The 23,585-nt window shown below is 44.2% G+C and overlaps 1 long non-coding RNA gene across 7 annotated transcripts; it reads left to right on the top strand.

The window, feature by feature from the left end:
* The first annotated feature begins 619 nt into the window (after positions 1–619).
* On the top strand, positions 620–13,146 carry LOC138751832 (uncharacterized). 7 transcript variants are annotated; one of them, XR_011350215.1, is made up of 6 exons: positions 620–744; positions 5,371–5,528; positions 6,815–6,848; positions 7,360–7,527; positions 12,282–12,493; positions 12,811–13,146. It is a non-coding gene; the product is annotated as an uncharacterized lncRNA (long non-coding RNA). The 7 variants fall into 7 exon arrangements; XR_011350219.1 differs by lacking the exon at positions 12,811–13,146 and adding an exon at positions 5,068–5,145 and having other exon boundaries at positions 620–753; positions 12,282–12,574; XR_011350220.1 differs by lacking the exon at positions 12,811–13,146 and adding an exon at positions 5,068–5,145 and having other exon boundaries at positions 12,282–12,574.
* The last annotated feature ends 10,439 nt before the right edge of the window (positions 13,147–23,585 follow it).

The following is a 23,585-nucleotide window of genomic DNA, read 5'->3' on the forward strand; positions in this document are numbered from 1 at the left end:
CCTATCAACTTATGCAGACGCCTTGAGAGATATGTGGTTGATTTAATGTTCCTGGACTTCAGTAAGGCTTTTGATAAGCTCCCATATGAGAAACTGGTTTAAAAAAAATGGCAAATTTAATCTAAAAGTTAGATTGCTAATAGGTGATATTTTTGTGATTGGTAACCTGAGGCTAGTGGGGTATTCTGGTATTTGTGCTCAGATTCACATAACTTGCAATTTGGATATAAAACTAGAAGGTATGATTTAGTAAAAATGCAGATGAAATGAACATTGATGGTATTGTTGATACTGAGGAAGCTACTGTGAGGCTACTGAATCATATTAATCAATAGGTTAGATGTACAGAGCAATGGGAAATGCAATTTATTCTTGATAAGTGAGAGATAAAGTACTTTGGGAGGATTAATAAGGGTGTGACAAACACAGTATTGAGAAACAATGAGGAACTTGGCAGTCCAGACTAAGGGTTTCTGAAAGTGGCAACATGGGTACATAAGGTGTGAGGAAGGATACTTACTTAATTGGTCAGGATATAGTATATAAGAGCGGGAAGTTTATGTTACAACTTAATGAAAACTAGTGAGGTCACAGCATTTCTATTGTGACATCAGGAAAAGGATCCAATTTCACAGCAGAGGGTGCAGCGATGATCCCCCAGGATATTCACTCTGATGGAACCGTTTATGATGAGACAGAATCCTTGGAGCATAGGAGGCTGAGGTTCCAAATGACCTGGTAGAGGTTTGCAAAGTAATGAGGAAAAATATGGGAAACTTTACCCCACAGCAGAGGCACATAAAACGAAAGGGCACAGATTTAGGGAAGAGATAAAAGATTGGATGGATAAGGAACAATAATACCAAAAGGCTGGACTTGCTGGACGACAGACTTTTTACACCATAAGACTTGGACCATGCTCCTTTTCTGGTCCGATCCCAGGACTCGTACTGAGGGAGGGACTTGGCTTACTACCTTTATTAGTGGATTCCGGGGGTAGAGTCACTGAGGGAAGGCGGGCCATCCATTCACATGAACCCAATATATACACAGTGCCAGTAACCAAGTTGAAATAGACAGTGGTGTATCACAATATTCACCCCCTCTTTTAAAAGAAAAGCCCTGGGGTGGAAAAGTCCAGTGTCCAGCACAAGTTCTTCCGGTTCAGGGATCTTCTGTTCCTTGTGGACTGTCATGGTGCCGGCTGTGGTGCAGCTGCTGGTTCCTGGTTGGGTGGGAGTATGTTGGAAGTTGGTGACCCCGGGGGTGAGGGTGGGTTGGGTGATGTGGGAGTCAAGGTGGGGTGGTGGGGGTCGGCCGTTATGGTCATAGCAGCTGGTGCCTGGGTTGGGGTAGGGTTCCCGGGTGCGGGGGGGGGTTCAGTGGGTGTGGGGGGTAGTGCTGGATCAGTGTGGTCTCGAGGTCTCCTGTGAAGCCAGGCCCTGGACAGAAACTCTGTCTGATCGGGTAGGTCACATAGGTGTACTGGGGGTTGGTGTGGAGGAGGTGAACATTCTTGAGCAATGGGTTGGTCTTGTGGCCCCGTTCATGCCTCCTGAGCAGGACTGGGCCTGGGGACGTCAGCCAAAATGGTAGCGTTGTCCCCGATGCTGTTATACTTGGGAAGGAAAACAGTCTTTTGTGAGGCATGGCAGTACACTGGAGTGATATGATTGCATGGAGGGCATCAGAAAGGGCTGCATGCCACTTGTAGACAAGCAGACCCTGGACTTTAATGCTAGAAGAGCTGCTTTCCATACTGTATCATTCTTCTGCTCTAAATGGCCATTCCCCTGGGGCTTATAGGTCATCGTTCTTCTGGTGGCTACGTCCCATGCCAAAAGGTAGTGTCGTAGCTCAGTGCTCATAAAAAAGGGTCCCTGATCACTGTGGAGGTAGCTCAAGTACCCCAATAGTGTGAAGATGTCACTTAGCACCTTTTTAACAGTGGCCGTGGACATATCTGGGCAGAGGATGGCTAAGGGGAGCACAAATGGGAGAACTCATCAACAGTGTGAGATAGTACAGGTTTCAATTGGATGAGGGCAAGGGCCCTTTGAAAGCCATGTTCAGGCACTTGAAGGGTCAAGTAGCCTTGATCAGATGTGACATGTCGGGCCTATAGAAATGTGGTTTGCATTCGATGCAAACCCTGCTGCTTCTAGTCAGGGTCTGGATGTCATCGATAGAGTAGGGGAGGTTTTTGGCCTTGTCAAAATGAAAAGGCCGAGTGACCCCAGGGTAGCAGGGGTCATTGTGGAGGGATTGGAGCTGGTTGGATAGCGAGCTGGTGCACTTACCCCGGGAAAGGGCATCCGGGGGCTCGTTGAGCATCCCAGGCCGGTATAGGATGTCGTTATTATAGGTGGAGAGTTCTATCCTTCACCTCAGGATTTTGTCATTTTTGATCTTGCCCCACTGTTTGTTGTGGAACATGAATGTGACTGCATGTTAGTCAATTAGCAGGGTAAATCACTTACCGGCCAGGTAGTGCCTCCAGTGGTGCACCACCTCAATGATTGCCTGGGCTTCCTTCTCAGTGTAGGAGTGTTGGCCGTTGAGGGTGCAGGAGAAGAATGCTACTGGTTTGCCTGCTTGGTTGAGCGTGGCTGCTAGGGCGAAATCAGAGGCATTTCTCTCCACCTAGAAAGGGGTGGACTCGTCTACGGCATGCTTCATGGCCTTGGTGATGTCTCCTTTGATGTGGGTGAAGGTCACCTGAGCATCAGCCAGGAGTGGGAAGGATGTGGCTTTCACCATGGGTCGGGCCTTGTCAGTGTAAATGGGAACCTACTGTGTATAATAAGAGAAAAACCCAAGGCACCTCTTCAGGGTATTGAGGCTGCGAGGCAGAGGGAGTTCCATCAGGGATCACATACAGTTGTGGTCTGGCCCAATAACACCATATTTCATAATGCAACCAAGAATGGCCAAGTGTGATGTGCAGAACATGCACTTTGCTTTGTTGTAAGTGAAGTTGAGTGCCTTGGCCGTCTGGAGGAATTTCTCCAGGTTTGCGTCATAGTCCCACATTTAATGGCAGTAATGGTCACATTATCCAAGAATGAGGGAAGGCGGGCCAGCCATACATACATATACACATTGCCAGTAACTAAATAACAGTATACAGAGGTGTATCACCACAAGTAATTAAATCCCAAGACTTGATAAGGTATTCCATTGGACCTTGAGGGAGACTAGTGTAGAAATTGCAGGGACTCTAGCAGAAATATTTAAAATGTCCTTAGCCACGTGTGTGGTGGTGAAGGATTGGCGGGTAGCACATGTTGTTCTGCTGTTTAAAAAAGCAACCCTGGAAATTATAGGCCATAGAGCCTGACACCAGTGGTAGGTAAATTAGTGAAAGGTGTTCTAAGAGATCGGTCATAAAAGTATTTGGAGAGTCAACATGGCTTCATGCATGGTGGGTCATGTTTAACCAATCTGATAGAGTCTTTCAAGAAGGTTACTAGGAATGTTGATGAAGGCTGTGTATAGTATCAACATGGAGTTTAGTAAGACCTTTGACAAAGTCCCACATGAGAGGTTAGTCAGGAAGATTCAGATGTTTGGTATTCATGGCGAGGTAGTAAACTTGGTTCAACATTGGCTATATGGGAGAAGCCTTGCTTCTTAGATTGGAGGGCTTTATTTCATCGTGTGCCTCATGGATTGGTGCTGGAACCATTGTCGTTTGTCGTCTATATCAATGATCTGGATGATAATGTGGTAATTTGGATCAGTAAGTTTGCAGATGACACAAAAATAGGGGGCCTTGTGGACAGCGAGAAAGGGTTTAAAAGCTTTCAGAGGGATCTGGACTGGCTGGAAAAATTTGCCGAAAAACGACATAGAATTTAATGCAGACGTGTGAGGAATTGTAGTTTGGAAGGTCAAACCAAGAGAAGTCATACACAAAAAAATGGTAGGGCACTGAGAAATGTGGAAGAACAGAAGGATCTGGGAATACAGATACATGATTTTCTGCAAGTGGCATCACAGGTACATAGGGTTGTGAAGAAAACTTTTGGCATATTGGCCTTCATAAGTCAAAGTATTGAGTATAGGAGCTGGGACATTTTTATTAAAGTTGTATAAGACATTGGTGAGGCCATATTTGGAGTATTATGTGCAGTTTTAATCACTTAACTACAGAAAAGATATCAATAAGATAGAAAGAGTGAAGAAATTTACTAGGATGTTGTCTAGACTTCAGGAACTGAGTTAGAAGGAAAGGTTAAATAGGTTAGCATTTTCTTACCTTGAGCATATAAGAATGAGGGGAGATTTGATGAAGATATTTAAAATTATGTGGAGTACAGAAAGAAAAAATGTAAGTACACTTTTTACATTGAGGGTAGGTGAGATGAGGACATGAGTTAAGGGGAAAAGCTGAAAAATTTAGAGGGAACATCAGGGGAACTTTTCACACAGAGAGTGGTGAGTGTGTGGAATAGATTGCCAGCTGAAGTGATGGATTCAGGCTCATTTTTAACATTTGAGAAGAATTTGGGCAGGTACGTGGATGGGAGGGATATTGAGGGTTATGAACTGGGTGCAGGTTAGTGGGACTAGGTAGAAAATTAATTTGGCATAGACTAGAAGGGCTGAAGTGGGCTGTTTCTGTGCTGCAATATTCTATGGTTCTATAAAGGGGATTTAAGGAATAATTTTTCATTTAGAGAGAAGGGGTGGCAGAGGCAGATAGTCTGACAATATTTTTATTGGCGAGTGTTTGAATTGCCAAGGGATTATTGCCTAAAAATCAGGTGCTAGTAAATAGGGTTTAGTGTAGGTTTGTAGACATGGGTATGATGGGTCAAAGGCTTGGTTCTGTGTTGTTTATGGTTCTGTGATTCTATGACCATTTCCAATTACTTTCCTTCGCATTGTGTTTTTACTTCATTCACAGTGTCTACAGGTTTCCCTGTTTTGTTTCAGGAATAACAATGGAACATATTTGCCAGCCAAGAGTGCTCGTTGTCCATTTGCTAAAATTGTGCAATCAATTTGTGACATAAACTCTAGAAATATGAATATATGTAGAAATGTATTGTGTTTGTTTAGGAATTCTACAAATATTCATAAATTTGATGGAAGGAGCAGAGGAAGGACCAAAAGGGCCATTCGATATGTTTCTCTCAGGTGCTTACTGATTTTTTTTTGTCATGGTAAGGAATTGAAGTGCTCAACTCCCCACCCACCCTGAAATTCTTAGTTGAGTTATATAATGTAATGCAAAGGTCCCTTGCAATTGACCTGTAGATGAATTCTTACCTTAGGGTCCAGATTTTGGTTTAATAGCTGTCTGAGTTTTATTTGAGTTGCTCAAATCCCTTGTTACGATTATTGCTCTATATATCACTTCAGGCATCCGTTATTCGAGCAACTAGTAAACTGACTTGTGCTCAACCCGTCTATTCCATACATACGCAGCATATAGCATCTTACAGCTCCTTCTGTCGGGAAAGAGATACAGAAGTATTTGAACCAGGTTCACCAGGCTGAGGAACATCTTCTTCCCACAGGTAGGGAGACTGCTGAATGACTGTTGAATTGCTAAAACAACTCCCCGAGTCTCTACTATTTATTAATAATATTTATTTTTAATATATGTATGTAAGACATACATATAGGTTCTGTGTATCTGTGCATGTATCTAGTTTGTCAGTATGTGTGTCCTGTCTGTATGTGTGTTTACACTGATTTTGCGGCATGGACCAGAGAAATCTGTTTTGTCAGGTTGTACTATTACAATTGGATGATCAATAAACTTGAACTTGAACTATTCTTTCTCAGTTGTGCATTTTAAAATTAGCACAGCACTGGTCAGCTACTAATTTTCACAATAGCATCATTCTTTGGAGGAATGTAGTGCTAAATATCTCCTATGTAGACAAAGGATAAAGAAGCAACTTGTATTGCTTGGCTTCATCTAGTATTACATATCTCCTATGTAGGCAAGCAATAAATTTAAATGATGTACTGTTCTTTGGCTTACAACTAGTTTGCACCAAATTGGCTGCTCTCTCCACATTTGGGAGACAAATGAGAAAGCTGTAATTGGTCACAGGGCTGGAAGTCCAAGCGCTTGGTCTCCATCCTATGACCAGAGCAGGAAATGTCTCCTTTGTTGCCCATGGTTAAAGGCCAGATTGAGTTGGCTGAAATGCCTGCCAACAGTCAGTGCAAAAGTTCACATGTAAGGGAAAGGGATGTAAGGGATCAACTGGAGAACTGCCAGCATTTGTGCAACTGAATCCCCCTGAGAGTCTGTAGTCCTCTTTCAGGACAGAAGATTTGTGGAGAAATGAGAAATGAACGTGATTATTTTCGCTGAAACAGCAATGACCATATTAACATTTAAAATCATTTACTGTACTTCCCGTGTTAAATGGTTTACAAGTTGGCTGGTTGCTGTATTTTAAGCTACTGTAATAACATATTGCTGAATAATTAACCTGTTCTTAAAAAGATACATTTGTGATTTCACTATAAATATTGACCATAGAAAATTGGTTTGAATACATTTATGTCACCAGACACTCTTTTCCACTTCTATATTTCTCATTTATTTCCTTGGCCATAAGTAAAACACAAAAAATAAGCTTTTCTATTAAATCAGCTGTGATGTTAATAATGTTGAATTATCTGTTGCATTTTCTCATGCAGAATTTGTTATATTCTTCATAATTGCATTCCATACTGGCAGTTGAGGTTCCAAAGAATTAATGTGCAATCTCGAGTTTAAACATTTTAGCATTATTCTAAATAATTGCAGATTTCATTTTTTTTTGTTGAACTCTCTTCTCAGCAAAAGAACATCTGCTTGTTGGACAACACCAAAGGTAATTCTCTCAAATTACACAAAGTTGTGGTGGTTCAACTCTAAATTCTGTGAAAATAAAGGGAATTCATTGGTCAGAATTATTAAAGATTGGCAGAGCCTAACTTTTGCCATTTTGGGAAATGCTTTTTCTGAGATAGGCCAAATCCCAATTCCCACTGCACTAATTCAGAAATAAGGAATTTGTCAACTCATGCTTGAAGCTTTAATTTAATCCCCCCCCATCCAAAGGGAATGGGGCAGGCAAGGAATTGCCTTCCTTTTTAATCCAATGTTCTCCCACGGATTGTCGTTTTATAACTGTCATATTGAGCTGCCTCAACTTTAACTTCCATGAGTAGCTGTGTGCAATGGTGGACAAGAGAGTGAAACCTGGCAGCAACTAAGACAGAATCGTTAGTTTCTTTGTGGGTTAGGATTATAATTTTTATTTATTCTTTCACAAGATGAGGATGTTGCTGGTGGAGCTGGTATTCAATGTTTATTCCTAACTATATTCCATTCCATTTCAGATCCTAGTTAAGACATCTGGATTATATATGGTGTAAGAATGGCAATTTACTCTCTCTGAAATACATTAATAAATTCGATGAGTTCTGAGACCATCCTGTGGGAGCATGGCCACCATTATTGAAAACAGGTCTACGTTTCAAGTTGCACAGGATTCTCCATGAAAAAAGGTAACATTTTAAAGCCCACTCACAAATAAAAATCTTTGGTTTAGATTTGGGATAACAACCTGTGTGCTTTAGGTGTTATTGGCGAAACAATAGGGTTAGATAAATCATGCAAATCACACTTTTTCTAACTGGACAAGATGTAAGGAATACATTTCTGTTCACAATTTATATCCTGACTATTTACAATACCTCCAGGTTCTGATGCTTTTCCCCCAAGCACACACGTGCAAGTCATTATGGAGAACCTGACTCACACAGGCTGCGTGCTGCTAGAGACTGGCTCATGGGAACCAAGTATTGGACCTGGGATGCAAGAGGGTGCAGAGGGAACGAAGGGCTCCCAAAGGGCCTCAGCCACTGAAAGAGGTTTGGATCTGGAGCTTGGATTGCCAATGGGATAAAACAGGGGTTTGTTCAGCTGCAGAGGCTGCGGGAGCACTGGAGGCGAATCCACAGACTCTCAGATACTCTGAAAGAACTCTCTTTTGCTTCTCTTTCTCTCACTGTAAGGGACCCTGAGCAATACTAATGGTGAAATTTTGTCTGCCTTCCAAATAATACTTTATTTTTCATTTTATTAAATGACAGTAAAAGAATTTTGAATCTTGACCTGGCTGGTAATTATGTTTTCCACATCTCCAGCATGGTTGAGGAAGTCTTTTCACTAGTGCAATGTTACTTTCAGACATTGTGTATTTGCCCTCAGATGACAGCTTCCCCAATAAATATGTTCCCGACAACTTGCAGTCAAAGTATTAGTGGCTGAAATGTCGAGAGACCCATCAAAATTTTGAATTTCAGATAACATGCACTGTTGTGCCATGAAATACTTACACCATTATTTTGGCATCTTTGATTAAACGTGAAAGTATGTTTAGAACTGGATTTCGACTTTAACTTAACTAACTTTAGGTTTTATGCTGAGGGTCTTCCCCAGAGTTTTGTGGATGACATAACACATTGATATCCATCTTCTAGTGTCTGACCGCTGTCATTTGTCAAGGATCATTTGTAACTTACTCCTTTAATTCAGACAACTTATTGCCCTCCAAAACTTTTGACATTTGCAAATTTTAATATACAATATTCATCATCTCATTCTTCATTTTTTGTACATCCTTTTACTGTTAGTCCATTCTGACGAAATTAATTTCAATTAAAAATTGTAATTTTTTTGGCACGCACAGGAATCAAAGGCACAATGAAGCATATACTGGACTTAGGTTATAATATTTAATTTTGAATTGTCAGAATGCAAAAGCTCAAGTCAAGTCAAGTTTATTGTCATCTGATATCACAAGTACAACCCAAACAGTACAAACAGCGTTCTCCAGACCTCAGTGCAAACCACATGGACATATATAGCCAGACATAACACACATACAGATAAACAATCCATAAATCTTAAACATGACCAAACTTTTTGGTGACAACAGCACCATTACTGCCTCCAAAGAAACCAAACCAAAATTGCCTTAGTTTTAGTCTGGGAAGGGGATAATTGAAATTGGATTAATTGTCTCTGAATCAAGATTCTTTAGTCATCCGATAAAAAAAAACTGTGTTGAGTTTTATTGGGTATACTGTTGAATCGAGTGGTTTCAAATGGAACAGTTTCTGCATTTTAAGTTATGATCATTCATAACTTCAGTAGAAGTTCCTCCCACTGTCTTGGAGTCAGAGTCATGGAGTTTTATAGCTCAGTAACACTCCTTTGGCTCGACGCGTCCACGCTGACTAAGTTGTCTACTTAAGCTTGTCCCTTTGCCTGTTGTCCTATATCACTCTAACTCTTTCCTTTCTATGCATGTGTATAAATGTCTTTTAAACATTGTAATTATCCCTGCTTCTACCATTTCTCATTTCAGCTGCCTTCCATCTTCAGTGTGCCTCAGGACCCTTTTAAATGTCCCTTTACACCTTAAATTTATGCCCTCGAGCTTTAGACCTTACCTGTGCCCCTCATGATTTTTTGAAATGTCCCCTCCCCTACCCTCTGTGGTGAAACCACTATTGTACATATTCATTATATGTAAATTACATGACCGTTACTGATTGACCCTGGCCAGCTCATGACTCCTTACCTTTCTCCCACACAAAGTCTGATATGCCGCAAGCCTTCCCCCATTTCGATTCCAGGTTAGTGTGAGTGAACAACACAGGGATGCTCTCCATCTCTTGCGAATAACAGCCTTCAGTTTCGATTACTTCACTTTTTGTGCAATTGATTGTGCATCACCCCATAACCATCAGATGGAAAAGTGTCAGCCTATCCAGCCTCTCTTTACAACTCAAGCCTGACAGTCCTGGTAAAGTTCTTAAGACTTTTTTTCTGACATCTATCTTGTGACCAGAATTGTGCACAAGGCTCCTCATGAGGTCTTTTACAGGTTTAGCATGACATCTTAGCCCCTGTACTGAGTTCACTGACCAATCAAGCCAAGCATGCCAACAATTTCTTCACCACCCTGTGTGTCCAGCTATGTCACCATTTTCAGGGAACTGTGTACTTTGTCTAATGAGGACCAGAGGGCATTTTAAAGGGATGCAGTTCCTGGGCAATGTTTTCCATGGGAACCATGCTGCAGGATCGAGCTGTCCAATCCCTCAGGTGAAAGAGGGATCATGGTTTGCTGAATTTCACCAGCATGTTTATGTATTGCACATGACCCCAGCATCTACAAATTTTGTTGTTGATGTCTATTCAGCTGATCCACTGCAAAAGCTCTCCAGGGGAATGCCTATCCTGAAGAAGTTCTCTTTCTATCTTTGAAGTGGGTTCTCTGAGAGTCTCTCTCACTGCTTCCCTTTTATTATCCTTCTTCTCTCCTGTGCTCCTCCCTCCTCTTTTCTCCCTCTTCCCCACCCCCCCACCTTTTTTATTCAGACATCTGTCTCTTTTAGCTTTCGGGTTAGGTCCGAAACAATGGTTTGTAGCGGGGTCGCTACTGCCACAGTCAAGTTATAGCTCACAGTTATAGCTCCTGGGCTGTAGCTTGAAGAGGAAAGAAAACACGCACGCCGGTAGAGTGTTTTTGACACTGCGTTTATTCAGGGACAGCTCTGCCTTTTATAGTGAGCTCTACCACTACCACTGGGGTGTGGCTTGAGTGGGCCAGCCACCAATTAGTCGGTTCCAGCATCGGGGCTCCTATTGGTCTCCTGCAATCTGCCAGTGGTAGCTGGCCAGTTTTACCGTTCCACTGGCGGCCTATGGAAACTGGGGTCTCAGCCCGTGCGAGTTCTTGCTATTTCCAGTATTGGCCCTAGGCCCGCTACAGGCTACCTTAGTTCCTATGAATGTTGTGTAACCTGCTGAGTTTCTCCAGCACATTTGTGTATTACATATGCACCCAGAATCTGGAGATTTTCTCGTTTAATGCTTGATTCTAGGCAGAGGAGATGGGCAGACATGGTCAATAGAATGTAATAAAAGTTGATATAGAATAAATATTCTTTTAATATAAGCTTTGGTTAGAGACTTCAACTTGCTGGCCAAATTAAAGTGTATCCTCAGTTTCTTCAATGGTATAATTTGTGCATCTGTAGAGCTAGGGAATACTTGAATTTTTGCAATCAAAAATTATTGTAATCATACCTAGTGACCAGAACTCCACATGATAAGGTGAATGGTGACAGTCTGTTTCCTAGAATAGAAAATAGGTGACAGGGCATCACAAAAGGAGAAGGTAGTGGGGGTGGGGGAGATTTAGAAAGGAAGTTAGAGGACAATTGTTCACTCAGAGGGTGGAATGAGCTGCCAGAAAAACCGGTTGGAGGCAGGTTTGTTTGCTTCTTTAAGAAGCACAGAGGGCTATCAGCCTAATGGGGCAAGTGGGACTTAAAGCAGGAGGGGCATCCTTCCCTATGGACAGGCTGGGTCTATGGTTTTGTTTCCCTGCTTTAAGATTCTATTCCTTTTCACCTCAAAGAGGAGCTTTGTCTTTGCATAGTGTGCTGATGCTGGCTCATCAGTTATGTTAGGATCTGTTGGTCCTTGCATGCCAGTATGTCTGTTCCCATGGTGTTTCATAGGGTCACAGAATGACTCTCAACTACTGTCTTTCAACAATAACCAGCAGAAGGCAGCTGAATAGGAAATTTTAGCCTCTCAAATTGGAACAATTACAGAACCCGGCTGTGTAAAACTTGATAGGATGGACTCAGATTAACCAGAAAAAAAAACCTGCCGTCATAGCTGAAGGGGAGCAGACCGTGGTTTGTGACTTGCACTGATCCTGTACTAAAACTGGGAGATAAGATCCATCGGAAACAATTGATATCAGTTAATAGGATTCAGGTTGTTCAGTGAATAATGATTGGTGTGTGGTGAACATGATCACTGTAAGTTAAGCAATGGCCCAGTCTCTTTGTGCGAGGTTACCCAAAAAAAGCAAGTGTTGCAAAATCTCTGTAAGTTTATACACTAATGAGTAAAATTAGGCTGGATGGATACAATTTCCAAACTAAAGGAAGAAACACAAGCTGCACTCATTGTATTCTGTCTGCTTGACAGCTGGTGCTGAATATATTTGGTAAGCATTTCAATTTTCCTTATGCGGTCTTAAGCAATGAAATATTCCCAGAGGGGCAAGAATGCTGTCTTTGTGAGATATCCGATAATAATTTAGATGTTTCATGGACAGTAAATGCATTAATATAATTAGGAGATTTGAGAGGATTTTACTCAGTAATCTTCTTGGAGAGATACTCGGTATACAGTAGATTTTCTGTTTTATATTTGCATATTAAAGGTGAAGTGGTTTTGCTGCCAGGGAGAAGAATATTTCTCATTACTCGCAAGGGAGGAAACACACTCAAGTCCAAAGTATGATCCAGGGAGTTGCCGCGTCGACTTGAAACATTGTGGATCAATTTTGATCTCCCTGCTCCAGTCTCATCCATGAGTAGCGACTGAGCCTCAAGTGAGGAACCTAACTTGACTGCTGGAAGCTCACGGGATTAGGCAAGGAGCCCTTTATTTGACACTTTTCATGATTTTACTCGCAATTGATGGCAACGGAATAAAGGTAGAGAACTACCAAAATACTGATTGTTTTCTGTTGCCACCTTCCTCATTTTTACCTGGTCTATCTCTGATTCTCCTCCCCTTTCATCTCTGGGGATAAAGTAGCAACCAGACCTAGTTTGTAAATATACTTCTTTACATTTTAATTCTTCTAAGGACTCTTTTCCACTATCCCGGTTTCTTTACTTCCATCTGCTCTGATGATGCCATCAGCCAAACAGAAGCTTTGAAACGGCTTTTATTTTCTTTAACAGGATTCCCCCTCCAGTTTGGCTGATGTGGACCTTGTTTTAATTAAAAAAAAAACACCAGGGTTGAAACTCATAAAATCTGTGCCAATTAATCTACCAACTGGTTTTGGAGGAGATCAGAGAAAACCCAGGCAGGTTACAGATAACACCAGATTTGAACCCAGGTCACTGGCACTTTAATAGCGTTGGGTGAACTGCTGTGAACCATGCTACCTCAATGATTTCTGTTGAATTTTGTGTTCTCACTCCTGTTCAGAACCAGAATAGGAGATCAGATGTTGCTGGGTATATGCACAACTGAGGGCTGATCGCCAAGTCATCATTAAATGATTCACAAAACTGCCTGAATGGATGGATTTTGTCCTAGATATCTCTAAATCAAAAGGCATTTAACAGACTGCCTCTGCTACACAACCCTACTCAATCACAATATAAGCTTTACTTTGAGATCCTCTGAAATATAGGCCATTCTCCATAATTTGGGGGTATGTTCTCAGTGAAGGCAGCTATTGACCATGAAGTTTTCCACCACCTTAAGTGCATTTGCCCAGACTTCTGCCTTTTGAAGAGAGTTGTGTTCAAAGGTGAAGTCTTTCAATGGCACTGTCAGTTGGGTCAGCAGGAAAATCCTGCACCTACCATTATATAACCATATATCCATTACGGTACGGAGACAGGCCATCTCCGCCCCTCTAGTCCACACCGATTTAAGTGAAACTCCACTAGTCTCATCTACCTGCTCCCTGTCCATAACCCTCCAACCCCTTCATGCACTCATGCAACCTTCTCTTAAATGACAAAATTGACCCTGCCGCAACCACCTCTTCCAGAAGGTCATTCCACCCAGCCACCACACTCTGAGTGAAGAAGCTCCCTCTCCTGTTACTTCTAAACTTTTGCCCTCAACCCTTAACTTATGACCCCTCATTTCAATCTCACCTACCCTCAAGGGGAAGAGCCTATTCATATCTACTTCATCTATTCCCCTTATAATTTTAAATACCTCTATCAAATTCCCCCCCTCAACCTTCTATGGTCCAATTAATATCTCAAAGCAAGGGAGGTACAATAATTGCTGTCTTTACAAAATGCTCCAACTCCATTGTCAGCAAAATCAAACCTGTAGCAGCGCTATGGGGACACTACAGCTCCCAGGAGGCAAGGAACTGGCCATGAGACGTCAGTGTGTGATGACGTCAGCACATGTCGAATGTGTGATTCTGGCTTTTAAAAGGTCGCGCGGGTGATGAAGAGTAAATCCATTTGATTCACTCTAGAAACACCTTGTGTGGTTATTTCATCATGTCCACTGCTATTCCAGTAGCCACATTTGGTGACCCAGATGAGCTCAAAAAGGTATTTTTGGACAACCATGGACTCTGCAGCTGGTGCTGTGAAGCTATCACCTTTCTGGACAGCTGAGCCTGAACTGTGGTTCCAACAGGCTGAAGGACGATTGCACTTTCACAAAGTCGAATTGGACACCACTTGCTATTACCATCTTGACAATGGCCTGGACCTAGGAGGATCTGTGACTTCCTACAGGATCCACCATATACCAGCAAGTATGATGCTTTAAAATCACTTTTATTACATGTATATGGTGTGTCCCGTAGGGAAAGGGCAGCCAAACTATTACATTTCAATGAGTTATGAGACTGCCCCTTCAGAACTAATGGATGAAATGCTGTTCCTGGCAGCTGGCGAAAGGTCCAGTATGTTATTCGAGCAGCTCTTTTTAGAGTGAATGCCAGGTGATATTAGGTTGTTGTTATCCAAGTGTTCATTTGAAGACCCAAGGGCTGTAGCATGGATGCAGGTATTCTATGGGTGGCTAAAAAGCATAGGAATGGAAAGACAAGTCTGCACTGCCAACCCATCTGATATTGACTCCGTGTCACACTTTAGTGCTCTTAGCACATCACTCCCTACAAGCAGGCAACGCCCCACGACAAGCTGCTGTAATATTTCCCTGAGATTACTACTTGACAATTTTTTGCCTCCACACTCATCGCATTTATACTAAGGGCTTTCCTATCCAAGCTAAAATGTGCCATTTTCCTCTAGAGAAAATGAGCTCAGCTAAAGAAAAGTTTGCCAAGATGGAGGAACTATGCATAATTTGTAGGTGTGATAATCCCTGGGCATCTCCATTACACATGGTCCCAAAACACAATGAAGGTTGGCGACTTTGTGGAGATTACAGGCGGCTTAATGATGCCATCATCCTGGATCATTATCTGATACCTCATATTCTTGGCTAATTTGCATGGAGTGAAGGTCTTCTCCAAAATAGGCTTGGTGCATGGCATGGTCTTAAAAAAGACGTTTCACAAATGGCAAGGCCCTGTATTGCCTGCCAAAGTACAAAAGTTCAGCGGCATGATAAGGCACCACTGCAGACCTTCCCAGCAGTTACTCATCATTTTGTTCATTTCCACATGGACATCATTGGTCCACTTCCTGCTTCAAGAGGATACTGCTTTCTTTTTACAGTAATAGACTCCCGAGGCTGTGCCTATGGTAGATGCCACTACGGACACTTGTGCTCGGGCATTCTGCACTTCCTGGGTGTCTCGTTTTACTTTGGATAGAGGGCCACAATTTACTTCCTCTCTGTGGACAGCTTTGTCTCACTTGTTCAGGTCAACAATTCATCATACGAATGCCTATCATCAACAGGCCGATGGAATGGGGGAAAGATTTCATCGACATCTCAAGTGAGCCTTGATGGCTCAGTTAGAGAGCCCGAATTGGGCTGATAAGTTGCCCTGGGTATTATTGGGCATTGGAACAACTCCAAAAGATGACGTCCAAGCTTCATCTATGGAGCTCATGTACGGTGTACTGTTGGTGGTTCCAGGGGTGTTCGTTCCCTTCCATTCAAACTCCAGCATTGATCCTAAGGAACAGATTAAATGAAACCATTGGAAAATTGACCCCTATACCACCATCGTCACATGGAAAGCATTAATCTTTTGTGCATGAAGACCTCAAAAACTGCGAATATGTCATCGTCCGAAGGGGAATGCTCAGACAGCCTTTAAAATGCCCTATGAGGGAATTTATAGGATACTCGGGCAAACTAGGTCAACCTGTATTTGGACTTTTGATGCACCATTGGCAGGCTTAAACCAGCTCACGTGGACAAGTCTTCCCCACTGCAGCAGCCAACAGTCCGTCGCAGAGTTCGTCAACCTAAAAGACAGACAAACCTTTCTTCCAGCTCTGTTGGTGGGGTGGGGGGGGGGGAGGTGGGGTGGAAGCTATGTAGCGACACTATGGTGGCACTACTACTCCTAGAGGGGACATTGAACCAGGCATGTGACGTCAGTCCACGATAATGTCAGCGTATGTCAAGTACGCAATTCAAGGTTTCGAAAGGTTGTGCGGGTGATGAAAAGTAAATCTGTTTTGTTCACTCTAAAAACGCCTTGTGTGGTTATTTTGTTGTGTCCATTGTGATTCCAATGGCCACAAAACTTTTTCCCATGCCAATATCCCAGCATTGAGGCTCTAGTTACATTCAACTGTCTATGATGGGCACACACAATGTTCATATTAGATAACCTTGTCAATCTGGGTTCCGTCACAGCAAAAGATTGCAGGAGGATAGAAGAAGGACTATCAGATGTACTCAAAGCCTCCTTAAAAAATTGTAACATCTGCACTTCCTCTCTGGTAGCACGGTTAGTGTAGCAGTTAGCACAGTACTTATTACAGTACCAGGGACCTGGCTTCAAATCTGGCTCTGACTGTAAGGAGTTTATACAATCTGTACACGTGTGTGTGGGTTTCTTCTGGGCTCTCCAGGTTCATTCCACTCTCTAAAATGTATGGTGTTGTACATTAATTTGGGTGTAATTAGGCAGCTCAACTTAAATGGCCAGAATCGACTTCTATTGTGTTTACATTTTTAAAAAACACATAAAATCCTGGGCCATGACTACTTGAAGAGTAGTCGAACCATGGCTCCTTATGCTGAGAGCATCCATGAGCCCTGCAAATAAAACAACAGAAGGGTGCAGCCTACCCATCCATCCACCCAAACATCTGTGAGAGATCTGTGATCAGATCAGATATTATTTATTGTCATGTAATGAAGTAGAAATTGAATATTATACGACATTCCTTTACTCTGCAAGAGGCAGACATAGATTCACCAATAGCAGTCAGAGAAAGAGAAGGAAAAGAGAATTCCCTCAGAGTCACAGAGTGTCCATGGATTCACTTCTAGCATTCCCGCCACCTCTCGAACACACAAATCTCCAGGTCAGTTCAAACCATTGGCAAACCGAGCCCAGCTTCAAACTTCAGATACAGTGAGGAAAAGTTCAGTGCCCAGGGCCTATATTGGCCTCATAATCCACCCCAGAATTCACAGGACTGGAGTGGGAACAAGCCATCCTCTATTGCAAGAAACCACAGGAAGAAGTTTGGTCTCCTCTCCAAGTCTCCACATTCACATGGATCAGACTTTGCCATTCTGGGTTAAATGATGGATGGTTCACATTTCACAATGACCAGTCCTGAGAGAGTAAAAGCGTTTGAGTTCCCCATAGAACCAAAGGACATACAGTATAGAAACAGGCCCCTTTGCCCCTTCTAGTCTGTGCCAAAACATTTTTTTTGCCTTGCCTCACTGACCTGCACCCAGTCCATGGCCCTCCATATCTCTCCCATCCATGTACCTGTCCAAATTCTTCTTAAATGTTAAAATTCAGCCTGCATTCACCACCTCAGCTGGCAGCTTGTTCCTCTCTCCCACACTGTGCGAGGAAATTCCCCCTCACATTCCTCCTAAAAACTTTTCCCCTTTCCTCTTAATCCATGTCTTTGACCCACTTCCCTCTATCCCCATCTCCCCACCCATTTCCCCGATCCCAAACACCACGACCCTCCAACACTCTTCCGTTCTTTACATAGCTTTCATAAAACATACATCTCAAACAGCTTTTCATTACTCCACTTCCATCAATCCTTAACTGGCACCCTCATTTCTATCATTCAATTAATTTTCTTAATTTTGGCATGTCATTTTTTTTTTGACTGATCAACTCTGACGCTCCTTGGGACATTTTTTACTGCTGGAGGATTTATTGAAATGCACATTGTCATGCTGGTCCAATCAATCGTTTAAAAAAACAAACAAAAAATTTATGCTTTTTAATATCTTTGAGAATTTGACAATCTCCTATCCTAACTTGAGTGGGAATGGCCAATATTTAGCCATTTAGATTGTTGCTATAATTTCTATCGAGCACCAGATCCTGTCTTTTGATCAGAAATAGTTGGAACAATTTACCCCTCATTGAAATGTGCATTCTTTATGGTGATTGTATTTTATATCAGTGAGCGACATAACACTGATTGTCCATATTTAATTCCCCTGCAGTATTTTCCAGATGGTGGGTAGGAATTAAACACATTGCTGGGTTTATGTACTGATTGTCAAACTAGATAAGGATGATATGGTTTTTTCCTGGAAGAATATCAGAAAATCCAAATGATTTCATTGTAGCAGGGCCACTACTGCTACAGCCAGGTTATAGTTCATGGTTATAGCTCTTGGACTGTAGTTCGAGACTCTCGGAAGAAAGAAGACACGCACACTGCTAGAGTGCATTCGTCACTGAGTTTATTCAGGGCAGTTCTGCCTTTTATAGTGAGCTCGGCCACATCACCACCGAGGCGAGGCTTAAGGATGCCAGCCAGTGATTGGTCGGTTCCAACATCCGGGCCCTGATTGGGCCCCCTGGGATCCGCCGGCTGTGATTGGCCTGTTTCACCATTCCACCCGCAACTGTGCGAGGTCTCGCTGGTCACTGCGTTTGATGACCATTTCCAGTGTTGGCCCAACGCATGGGCCATGGGCCGCTATTCACTACTTTTTCAAGGAAATTTTAATTCCTTATATTTCCTTAGTTGATTAAATTAGTTAAATTTAAATTCCAAGGTCTCGAAGTAGGGGTTCAAACTCCAGATCAATAGTCCAAGAGTCTGATTGCAAGATGAGTAAATGAATGTCAATACTCCCATACATCTGAAAAAAAGTATGTGAATACTGAGGTGGCCCGCTAACCAGGTCACAACCTGGTACACAAGATGGTCGCCAAACACTGCGACTGCGCAGATACCGCAAGGGCCAATGACATGCATCCCAGGTGACAACCTGCATGGCAGGAAACAATGAGCAATGGTGGGAACGCTGACCAATCTGAGGCCGGCGCTGCTGTGATGTCACTCCTGTCATCAGTAGCAGGGAGAGAATATCTTTCTTTGGCTTGGCTTCGCGGACGAAGATTTATGGAGGGGGTAAATGTCCACGTCAGCTGCAAGCTCGTTTGTGGCTGACAAGTCCGATGCGGGACAGGCAGACACGGTTGCAGCGGTTGCAGGGGAAAATTGGTTGGTTGGGGTTGGGTGTTGGGTTTTTCCTCCTTTGCCTTTTGTCAGTGAGGTGGGCTCTGCGGTCTTCTTCAAAGGAGGTTGCTGCCCGCCGAACTGTGAGGCGCCAAGATGCACGGTTTGAGGCGATATCAGCCCACTGGCGGTGGTCAATGTGGCAGGCACCAAGAGATTTCTTTAGGCAGTCCTTGTACCTTTTCTTTGGTGCACCTCTGTCACGGTGGCCAGTGGAGAGCTCGCCATATAACACGATCTTGGGAAGGCGATGGTCCTCCATTCTGGGGACGTGACCCACCCAGCGCAGCTGGATCTTCAGCAGCGTGGACTCGATGCTGTCGGCCTCTGCCATCTCGAGTACTTGGACGTTAGGGATGAAAGCGCTCCAGTGAATGTTGAGGATGGAGCGGAGACAACGCTGGTGGAAGCGTTCTAGGAGCCGTAGGTGATGCCGGTAGAGGACCCATGATTCGGAGCCGAACAGGAGTGTGGGTATGACAACGGCTCTGTTTACGCTTATCTTTGTGAGGTTTTTCAGTTGGTTGTTTTTCCAGACTCTTTTGTGTAGTCTTCCAAAGGCGCTATTTGCCTTGGCGAGTCTGTTGTCTATCTCGTTGTCGATCCTTGCATCTGATGAAATGGTGCAGCCGAGATAGGTAAACTGGTTGACCGTTTTGAGTTTTGTGTGCCCGATGGAGATGTGGGGGGGCTGGTAGTCATGGTGGGGAGCTGGCTGATGGAGGACCTCAGTTTTCTTCAGGCTGACTTCCAGGCCAAACATTTTGGCAGTTTCCGCAAAACAAGACGTCAAGCGCTGAAGAGCTGGCTCTGAATGGGCAACTAAAGCAGCATCGTCTGCAAAGAGTAGTTCACGGACAAGTTTCTCTTGTGTCTTGGTGTGAGCTTGCAGGTGCCTCAGATTGAAGAGACTGCAATCCGTGCGGTACCGGACGTAAACAGAGTCTTCATTGTTGAGGTCTTTCATGGCTTGGTTCAGCATCATGCTGAAGAAGATTGAAAAGAGGGTTGGTGCGAGAACACAGCCTTGCTTCACGCCATTGTTAATGGAGAAGGGTTCAGAGAGCTCATTTCTGTATCTGACCCGACCTTGTTGGTTTTTGTGCAGTTGGATAACCATGTTGAGGAACTTTGGGGGGCATCCGATGCGCTCTAGTATTTGCCAAAGCCCTTTCCTGCTCATGGTGTCGAAGGCTTTGGTGAGGTCAACAAAGGTGATGTAGAGTCCTTTGTTTTGTTCTCTGCACTTTTCTTGGAGCAGTCTGTGGGCAAAGACCATGTCAGTAGTTCCTCTGTTTGCGCGAAAGCCGCACTGTGATTCTGGTAGGACATTTTCGGTGACACTAGGTATTATTCTATTTAGGAGAATCCTAGCGAAGATTTTGCCTGCAATGGAGAGCAGCGTGATTCCCCTGTAGTTTGAGCAGTCTGATTTCTCGCCTTTGTTTTTGTACAGGGTGATGATGGTGGCATCACGAAGGTCCTGAGGCAGTTTTCCTTGGTCCCAACAAAGCTTGAAAAACTCATGCAGTTTGACATGCAGAGTTTTGCCGCCAGCCTTCCAGACCTCTGCGGGGATTCCATCCATACCTGCTGCTTTGCCACTTTTCAGTTGTTCGATTGCCTTATATGTCTCATCCTGGGTGAGGACCTCATCCAGCTCTAGCCTTAGGGGCTGTTGAGGGAGCTGGAGCAGGGCAGAATCTTGGACTGAGCGGTTGGCACTGAAAAGAGATTGGAAGTGTTCTGACCATCGGTTGAGGATGGAGATCTTGTCGCTGAGGAGGACTTTGCCGTCTGAGCTGCGCAGCGGGCTTTGGACTTGGGGTGAGGGGCCGTACACAGCCTTTAGAGCCTCGTAGAAACCCCTGAAGTCGCCAATGTCCGCGCTGAGCTGGGTTCGCTTGGCGAGGCTAGTCCATCACTCATTTTGGATCTCCCGGAGTTTGCGCTGAAGATGGCTGCATGCGCGACGGAAGGCTTGTTTCTTCTCTGGATAGGACGGCTTTGTAAGGTGAGCCTGGTGGGCAGCTTGCTTCTTTGCCAGCAGCAAATAAGTAGAGTAGAACTGCTAGTGCAATAAATCAGTCTTCGACTTCGACTTCTTAACTGTATGTCATTCTTTCCACACTTCGCAGTAGTGCACATGCTACATTGGTCCAACCACCAGTTGGACCCGAAGATGGCAGACCAGGCAGCTCTTCACGTGGCTTTGTTGAAGCTTCCAGCATTGTGGGCATCGTAGTTACACTTGTGGACTGAACAGGCCAAGGCCCATTTCCACCTCAGACAGATCACCACCGATGACACACGTTCTTACTACGTGGTGAGCTCACTCGACCAGGAGACGGCAGCAAGGATCCTCGATATCCTGCTCAAGCCTCTGAAGCAAGGCAAATATGATGCCATTGAGGAGCTATTAACCTGCAATTTCGGGCTCTCACTGCATGAGCGCATCACCCAATTGTTGCATATGGATAGTTTGGGGGCACAGGGCCCCATCCACCCTCATAAGCAAGATGCTCATCTTTTCTGAGGGACACAGGTCTTGTCTGCTCTTTGAGCAGATATTCACAGAGCAGCCGCCCGAGTATATCCGACTCTTGCTCGCTGATGAGGACTTTCAGTAACCCCAAGAAAGTTGCAGACCAGGCAGAAATGCTTTGGAGAGCAAAGAAAGAAAACTTTTCCTCAGTAGAGCAAATCGTTAGGGCCCCATACACAGCTGACAACAAGGCTACCGCAAACAGAGAGACAAGTGGATCCTCCCCCTCCACCCAATAAAACTGTTACTATCACCAACGGTGGGTGCGGGAGCCCATCGATGCTGCCCACCCTGCGTATTTCAGGGAAACACCATGGTCTACCATTGTTAATGGCTGCGGTGGTTGGCCCACATGACAGCCTCCTCCACATGTGGAACTCTCTGTCCAGAAGGCATTTCCTCATTGACACCGGTGCCGAAATAAATGTACTTTCTCCCTCGACCTACGATACCTGGAACGGCAAGCCAGGCCCAGCACTGAGGGCAATGAACAGCACCACCATAAGAACTTACGGCACCCGCACCATCCCCCTTTGCCTCGGCAGCAACAGGTTTACGTGGACATTCAAGATGGTGGCTGTGGTGCATCCACTCCTGTGAACAGACTTCCTGTGAACCCATTGCCTGCTGGTGGACCTTAAAGGGCGTATTTGGTGCACACCAGGACTTTTCAAACCATGCTCCTGGGGGAGGCCAGGTTACCTGCTCACCCCACCCACCTCCAACCACGCATTTATGCAGATCATAGCAGAGTTCCTTTGGATCGTGGCGTCACAGTTTTCCTTCACCAAACCAAAGCTGGGGATAGTGCAACTTGCACCAAAGCATGGGGTAAGGCACCAGACTCTCATCGAGGGCTCCCCCGCTCCACACCAGGATGCGTCACCTTCCCTCAGAGAAGCTCACCCTTGCCAAGGAGGAGTTTAAACAAATGGAAGAGCTGGGGATAGTGCAATGTTCCGAGGGTGGAGGCCATGTGGTGACTATCGCCACCTCATCAAGGCCACCACACCTGAAAAGTACTTTGTGTCCCATATCCAAGACTTTACCACTAACTTACAAGGGGCATGGGTATTTTCAAAAATCGACCTCATCGTGGGCTATCATTAGATCCTGGTCCATCCCGATGACATCCCTAAAACAGCCATAATTATCTCTTTTGGAGATTTTGAGTTCCTGAGATCACCCTTTGGACTTAAAAATGTAGCCCAGACCTTCCAGAGGCTGATTTGCATTCATCTATTTAGTTGATATTCTCATTGCCAGCCGCAATCACACAGGGCACACAGTCCATCTAAAGTGACTGTGCACCTGGCTGCAGGAATTCGGATTAACTATAAACCCTCCTAAGTGCCAGTTTGGCCTGGAAACGATTGACTTCCTGCAGCATCTAATCATCAGGCATGGAGCGAAGTCCCTGCCCGAAGAGGTAGAGGCCGTTTGGCGCTTCGCCAAGCCATGCACAGTGAAGAATTCGCCGGCATGATTAATTTTATCACTAGTTCATACAGGCAGTGGCCCACAACAAACACCCCCTTACTGCACTCGTGGCAGGAAATGATAAACACTTTACCTGGGACAGTGAGGGTGCAGAGGCGTTTCAGAAGCCCAAGGAAGGACTGGCCCATGCCACACTTCTGGTACACCCTAGTCCAGAGCGCCAATGGCTTTTACAGTAGATGCCTCCCGCACAGCGGTAAGATGCATCCTGGAGCAATTCCTCAAAGATCAATGGTAGCCCCTGGCATTCTTTAGCAGGCTCGTCCAGCCACCTGAACTCTAATACAGCACCTTTGACCAGGAGCTATTG

This window comes from Narcine bancroftii, chromosome 1 (genome assembly GCF_036971445.1).
Source record: "Narcine bancroftii isolate sNarBan1 chromosome 1, sNarBan1.hap1, whole genome shotgun sequence".
Lineage (NCBI taxonomy): Eukaryota > Metazoa > Chordata > Chondrichthyes > Torpediniformes > Narcinidae > Narcine > Narcine bancroftii.